General features: G+C 39.3%; 1 pseudogene; it reads left to right on the plus strand.

Annotated features, from left to right (window-relative positions):
* The first annotated feature begins 4,710 nt into the window (after positions 1–4,710).
* LOC141552936 (small ribosomal subunit protein RACK1-like) lies at positions 4,711–7,496 on the plus strand (annotated as a pseudogene).
* The last annotated feature ends 560 nt before the right edge of the window (positions 7,497–8,056 follow it).

Genomic DNA, 8,056 nt, shown 5'->3' on the forward strand with positions numbered 1-8,056 from the left:
AGAAAGCCTGGCTTGGCCAGTGACCGTCTCCTGGGCCGGCCCCATCCACCCCTGGTGTTGGTGGAGATTGTCTGAGAAGAGGCCTGGGCTGCGGGTGGAGGAGCAGCCGCCAGGTTGGGCTCTGCCACTTTCAGGAAAAATGCTTCACACCGAGCAGCCTGAGGGCTTCTCCTCTGTATCAACCGTCCCCTTCTCTCTGTACCTGAATCTCCGTGTCCGGCCGATATCAAGATGATTAGAAAGTACTAAGGCAGCACATTTTCCATACCACAAAAAATAATAACAGGTAGACCCTTTGATTTCTAGGGAAATCAGGACTCCTTGCTGCACTTCCTGTCAGGCTGGCCCTTTGAACAAGCTCACTCCATAATTTAGAGTTTGAATCTCGCCTTAAATGGCAGTTAAAAATTGCATGTGGCAGTTCGCAATGAAATTTAGCTTGACAGCTTGGACATAAAACTAAAAATAAATGACTTCACATCCAAATAATAAGTAATAACAATGTTAGCCTGCATAAGAATAGCAGGGCTGGATTCAAATACAATATTAATTTTAGGAATATGAGTGACTAGGGAGAGACAGAGGCAAAGAAACAAATCCTTCATATAGCAATAGTCTCCTCTTATCCCCCAGGCAACTGGCTGCCTTTCACCTCGGCGGCTCGGCAATTATGTGGTGTAATGGAAGCAGCGCAAATAAGCAGAGAGATTTTATTAACCCAAATGAGCAAATCATCTGCGTATTATTGCGATTTGATTGACACTGACAAGTGTTGAGCAGACACGGGTGTGAATATGATAAAGAAGCTCTCAGGAAAGCCCTTGATAATGTTACTCTTGATAAAGTTGCTTGGCCAGCCTCTCTAAGTAAATAAAGGGGAAAGGCAGATGACGCATATTAATTCACCCAGTTTGCAGCCTGCTGGAAGACTAGGGGGAAAAAAGTTGCAAGAGGTTCAGTGCATGGCATTTGATATGAATACCAAAATTGCATTCATGATTCGCATAGACTTTACAATAATATATTAATATTAAAAGTAAAGGTCATTCCGCATAACAGTTAAGCTTGCCTGAGCTTCAACCTTTATACCAATAACCGACTGGAAGAAATAAGTGAGAGAGATTTGAATACTGTAAAAATAAAATAAGATCGCGGGAGGGGAAGCGCGCGGCCGGTCGGTAGCTCAGGTGGCCCCTAGCCCACCTGCACTCTCCCGGGACAATTAAAGGGCCCCCGGGAGGACGCCCGCATCTGAGACAGCTGGCGCCGGCGGGGGGAGGTGGCTAATTGCCACAGGCCTTGAGGCCTCCGCTCGCTCCTCTGCTCCGCGGGCGCTAATGATTCCCTCCTGAGCTCGCGGGCAGCGAGCGAGGGCGGGCGCGCAGCTCGCGCGGCTCCAGAGTCAGCACAAAACTTTCCCCGGCTGCTGGGGCGCTCGGAGCAAACGCGGCCCGCGGAGCCGAAAGCTCGGTCTAGGACAATTTAGGTAGGGACTGCCTGGAGGCGGGGGCTGCACCGGTTGACCTCCTGAGGGACGATGCTCTCGTCTGTCAGCCGGCCGGCCCCGGTGCTTGGCTGGGGAGAAAGATTTGGAAATGAAGGAGAACTAGGGAACTCCATGACATGGAGAGCGTGCTGGATCTGGCGTCTGCGGAGCGTGATGTCGAGGCTCGGCTCCTTTACTTACTGCTGGGGGGATCAGGAGTGAGATTACATGCCCTCTGAGCACTCGGCTCCAGAGGCACGTCCCATGCAGGGATAGCGCAACGGAAAGATCTGGGGGGCGAGCCAGAAGTTCCCATCAGATGAGTCAGGCTCGAGAAAAACTCCATTCTTTTGTGTCTGCAGAGTTTACTTAACTCCTCATCAGGTGAGGAGCCTTATCTGGGCTCCGGGTAGGACAGTTAAAGAACTATTTAAATCTGAATTATTTAGCAGTTTGCTGCAGTTTGAATACCTGTCCTGAGAGATCCCGATTTATAGAGTTCACAGGACAGAAGACCTGGGTATAAATACATCCTCTGCTACTCGTTACCCGGATAATCTCAAGCAAGGAACCTAAGCCTAGCCCTGTTTCTTCTGAAAAACGAGAGGATTGAATTGCAAGTTCCTTTAAACTGCGGATGAATAAGCTTGTCCCTTCCAGCTTGAAATCTGTGCTGCTCTGAAGTGGGACAAGTCTGCAGAACCGAGGCACTGCAGAGATGGGCTTGGAGAACCGTGCCTCTAAGATTAAAGTGCCTGAAAAATAAACAAACTACTTCTGCGGTGAAAGTTCTTGGTTTCTTATTACAAGAGCAGGTTCACAAGATCGGTCTCCAAAGCAGCACTGAACAAAGTATTTTAGTTAGTCTTCAATAATTCAAGGGGCTTAAGTGAAATCCTTTTTTTTTTTTTTTTTCTTTCTCAAATTATCCCCAACAGCTCTTCTGCTAAATCCCAACTCCTGGGAAGTTACAAAGATAGAGTATTGGATTTAGACAGAGAACTGGGGTTCAGAAACCATTTTGCCACTTACTACTTGTGTGATCCTGCTTAATCACTCCAAACTTCGGTTTCTCTACGTGTAAAATGAGGGGTTCGGATTAGATGGTCTCCCTTTTTAATCTCCTTCCAACTTTCCGGCTCTAAGACTATAATCAACTAATCAACACAGGACTTTGGAACTAAGTTTCTGACGCTGCTCCTTCCTAGAATTACCCGTGGCAATTCTGGTTAGTTTTTGAAAGGCTACTCATTTTTCAGTAAACACAGAAGAACTAGACCTAATTTTGGTGAACAAATTTAAATGACAAACGTTTCACAAACGTTTGTGAAAAAGCTTAAGGGATTTTTACAAACTTATGCAGGAGGCCTTAACAAAAACAAAAAGTCCCTGCAAAACCCTTACATCAGGTTGCCACTATGTGAAAAACTTTATTTCCTACACAAATCCCAGAATAAGTGGTCCCACAAAAAGGTCGTATATGAGGTTCTGAACCTGCCCCTCCAAACAAATTAAACTACATTAATTACATGAAAAGAGTAAAAAATGTATGTAACCACACGGTGTACTTGATTGTACCTTAAGATACCTTAGAGATCAATGAAGGCATTTCACTTTGGTTTGTTAACCTTTTAATATAATGTTGTCAAAAATTTATCTCCAAGAAAAGTCAATGTTAAAAGCCAATAACATTTTTTAATAAAGCATCAGCTCACCATGTGCTCAGATATGCTCTGATTTTTTTTCTTATTAATATAGAAACACAAACTAATACTAATGGGAAAAAATGCCCACATATTCATCAATAGACTTTTCCTTCAATTTTTTCCCTCCTGAAAACACAAAACTCCAAGTCATTCATAATTTAATTGTAAATACAAAGGAGAGAAAACAAACATTTTCAGACCAAGATCAACATTGTCTTTTTTTTTTTTTAACTCATTGGAGCAATGAATATTTTATTTATAATAATTAATAAAAATTGGGAATTGCAAAAAAAAAATAAATCCAGTCAAATACACCTTCAAATCAATTTAAAAATTGATTGAATTTAACAAATCTGATTCCATTCAACAAGCATTTTTTAAAGGCTAAGCCTTCCGTGGAAATAAGTTCTTGCCCTGGTGCTTACATTTTATGGGTGGGGAGAGGAATGTGACATTTAGTAGATTAAACAAGAGATAATTTGAGGAGCTAAGTGCAAAAAAGAGATCCAGGTAAATGGCTTAGAGAAAACTGGAGAAAGATCATTTTTGTTTGGTTAGAAGACAGCTTTTGTGGAAGAGGTCGTCTTGAAGGCAGGATTTCCAGAGAAATGTGGGATATGGAGAAATTCATTCTAAATATGTGGATAATTTAAGCAAAAGTACAGAGATGGGAGAAATCAGATTATTGTATGAAATCAGATTATTCAAGGCCTTCAAAGCCCAAATACTTTATCTGCAGGCAATGAGGAATAACTGAAAGTTTTAATTAATGCATTGGAAAGATTTCTCAGGCAGCAAGTAGTTTGGACAAAAGAGAAAATACAAAAGATGGATGAGAGGGAAGAAAAGAAACAGCCATTTATTAAATATCTACTATGTAAGACACTGTGCTAAGTTCTTTACAAATATTATTACATTTGATCTTCACAATGACACTCAGAGGTAGATAAGACTGGATTTGAAATCATGTATTCCTGATTCAGAGTGCAGTGCTCTGTTCTTATATGACTAAAATGACTGAAGGCAGGCAAAAAGACCATTTGGAAGGTGGGAATGGGAATGAAAAGGAGGGGCTGGTGTAAGAGATGTTACAGGGCTAGAATAGACAAAACTTGGAAACTGACTTCATATTTGAAGAGAGGAAGAGAAAAAAATCAAAGATGATCCCCTTGAGAGAATAGGGTGGGAAACCTATCTTGGGACATATTCATTAACACCTCATAGAAGAGAAGTGATACAGGATGATTGTTGTCTTTGTTTCTCTTGTCAGCTGAGGGTTATCTTATAAAAGGGAATTGACAGACCCATAATGGTCCCTTTCCAGAGAGATTCCAGAAAGAAATGTGAGCGTTTTAGACATCCAACATCTCCTAATGGACTTTGGTATCTGGAGATGAAAGGATGGATGGAGTTGCTTGGATATTCATTCATTTTTCCTTTGGACCAACCCTGCCCCCAGCCTCAATGCTAGAAGTGTCAGTTAAGGACAAGCAGTGTCAGAACCTCTTGGTCTAAAAGATGGCAGCAGTTGGAGGTAGTGGTGGGGTAGAGGATTTTTTAGACCCTGAGCCTAGGTGTGTAGACCTAGCCATCATGGAGAGTAAGTAACAAAGGCATTGCAAAATCATACATATTTTCCCCCAACATTGATCCCTGTTTGTGTTATCTCAGACCTTGGGGTCCCAGACAGGTTGCAGCTGGGTTTAAGGGACAAGATTATGAAATTTGCTTGAGATATATATATAATTTAACTCTGAAAATTTAATCCCCTGCTGTCCTGGGATAGCTGGCCCTAGTTTTGTTTTCTTATTGCCTATTCTAATGTATTTAATTTCTTTTTCTTGTCTTACTATTATAGCTAGCATTTTTAGAACAATAAATAATAGTGATGATTGGCATCCTTTCTCTATGGATGATCTTATCTACCTTATCTCCACTAGAGATAATGGTTACTGATGATTTAGGATAAATACTAATCATTTTAAGGAAAGCTCTACTTATTTCTATGCTTTCTAGTGTTGTTTTTAACAGGAATAGTTATATTTTGTCAAAGACTTTTTCTGCATCTATTGGGATAATTACATGATTTCTGTTGGTTTTGTTATTGATATGGTCAATTATGCTAATAATTTTCCTAATATAGAACTATTCCTGAATTCCTGGTATAATTCCCACATGGTTGTTGTAGTGTTTGGTCTTTGTGATATATTGTCATAATCCCCTTGTTAATGTTTTATTTATTTTTACAGCAATATTCATTAGGAAAATTATTCTGTAGTTTTCTTTTTCTGTTTTGGCTCTTTATGATTTTGGTGTCAGTACACTATTTGTGTCATAAAAAGAATTTGGTAGGACTCCTTTTCCTATTTTCTAAAGAGTTTAATTAAATGTTTAGGAGAATTCACTTGTAAATCTATCTGGTCCTGGGGGATTTTTTTTTTTTTTTTCTAGTGAGCTCATTCATCTAGGCAATTTATACAGTATAAATATTCATCTATTTGACTTAGATTTATTGGCATACAATTGAGCAAAATAACTTCTACTAATAATTTTAATTTCTTCTTCATTGGTAATAAATTTACCTTTTTCATTTTTGATTCTGGTAATTTGGTTTTCTTCTTTTTTAAAGCAAATTAGTGGATTTACCTATTTTATTGTTTGTTTTTATAAAATCAGCTCCCAGTTTTATTTGTTTAATGGTTTTCTTACTTTCATTTTTTATCAGTCTCTCCTTTGATTTTCAGGATTTCCAATTTGATATTTAATAAAAGATTTAAAGTCAGCTCTTTTTCTACATTTTTTAGTTACCCAATTCATTGATCTGCTCTTTCTCTAGTTTATTTAGAGACATAAAATTTCCTATATTTTTGACTGCATCCAATAAATTTTGTTTTGTTGTCATACTGTTATTATTTTCTTTAATGAAATTATTGTTTCTATGATTTGTTCTTTGACTCTCTCATTCTTTAAAATTATTTAGTTTCCAATTAATTTTTAATCTATGTTTCCATGGCTCTTTATTGTATGCAATTTTTACTGTATTATGATCTGAAAAGAATGGATTGAATATTTCTGACTTTCTGCATTTGATTGTAAGGTTTTTAATGCCATAAAACTTATGATCAATTTTTGTGTAGTACATGTACAGCTAAGAAAATGTATGTTCCTTTCTATTCCTATTCACATTTCTCCAGAAAATGATCATATCTAATTTTCTAAAATTCTGCTCATCTCTTAACTTCTTTCTTGTTTATTTTATGGTTAGATTTATTTAATTTTGAGAGGGGAAAATGAGGTTCCCCCACTGGTGTAATTTTATTTCCTATTTCCCTCTGTGACTCATTTAACTTTTCCTTTAAGAACATGGATACTAGTCCTTTTCTTTCTGTTAGTATGACAGAAAGCTGATCCATTTCTCTTCATGCAACCTGGATCCCTGCTTTCCTCTTGGAGCAATTCCCCAAGCTCTCATCATCAAGACTGAACAGGTGACACCTTGAGATATCTTTAAAGCTCGTGATAGCTGGGTGACATAGATCACCATGACTCCCCATTTCTCAGACATGGTCCTGTCCACCTCTTGAGATAAGACCATTATCTTGTGTAAGCTTCCCAGAGAAGAAACAAACTGTGGAAATCCCCGGTATGCTCTCAGGGGTCACTCACACTTTGTGTGATGTGATGCTCCCTCAGTCTCCTGGAATGGCACTTTAAGACTATAGGATCTCACAACTGGTACTACTACCAAGCACTTTATTGGTCGCACCAAGGATGTGCTGAGTGTAGTCTTCTCTTCAGACAACTGCCAGATTGTCTCTGGTTCCTGGGATAAGACCTTAAAGTGGGTGTCATGTGTCCATTTTTTGCCCAATAGCAGCAATCCCGTCATTGTCTCCCATGACTGGTTTAAGTTGGTCAAAGTCTGGAACAAATGACATCGGCTGCATGGGCTACCTAACACAGTGGCAGCTCCTTTTCATGGCTCTCTTTGTGCCTCAGGAGGCAAGGATGGTCAGGCTATGCTGAGGGATCTCTGAGGTCCATGAGGCACCTCAGTAATCTGGATGGTGTTAATATCATCAGTGCCTTCAGTCTCAGTTATTACTGACTCTATGCTGCCACTGAGCCCAACATCAAGATCTGAGACCTAGAGGGCAAGCTTAAGCAAGAAGCGATCAGCACCAGCAAAAGACTTAGCCTCCCCACTGCACTCCCCAGTCTGATCTGCTTATGACCAGACTCTATTTGTTAGATATATAGAGAACGTGCTATGGGTTTGGTAGGTGACTATTGGCACTTGGTAAAGTGGTTAACTATAACTCAGATAATGAAATAAAGACCTTAATTTCTGCCTTTTGGGGGGAAATTGATGATATGATATATATATTTAGAATTGATATTACTTCATTGTCTATTGTACCTTTTAGCAAAATGTAGTATCCATGTTTTATCTCTTTTAATTAGACCTATTTTTGCTTTTTTCTTTGTCTGAGATCATGATTGCTATACCTTAAGCTTTAGCTGTAGCATAATGGTTTCTGCTCCAGCCCCTTATTTTTACTTAGTGTCTCTCTTCAAGTATATTTTTTCTAAACAGAATATTGTGGAATTCTGTTTTTTAATCTACTGCTTCCATTTTATGGGTGAGTTCATCCCATTCATCTTCATAGTTATGATTATTAACTCTGGGTTTCCCTCCATCCTGGTTTTACCCTTGTTTATACTTTTGTCTCCTTTTACTCAGTCTCTCTTCAAAAGTCTTTTGCTTCTGATTATCTTCTCCTCCCTTCTGCCCTACCTTCTCTCAGTCTCCCCACTTTTTCTTATCCCCCTCCTCATCTACTTCCCTGTAAGGTAAGACAGA

This window comes from Sminthopsis crassicaudata, chromosome 2, assembly GCF_048593235.1.
Source record: "Sminthopsis crassicaudata isolate SCR6 chromosome 2, ASM4859323v1, whole genome shotgun sequence".
In the NCBI taxonomy this organism is placed as follows: Eukaryota; Metazoa; Chordata; class Mammalia; order Dasyuromorphia; family Dasyuridae; genus Sminthopsis; species Sminthopsis crassicaudata.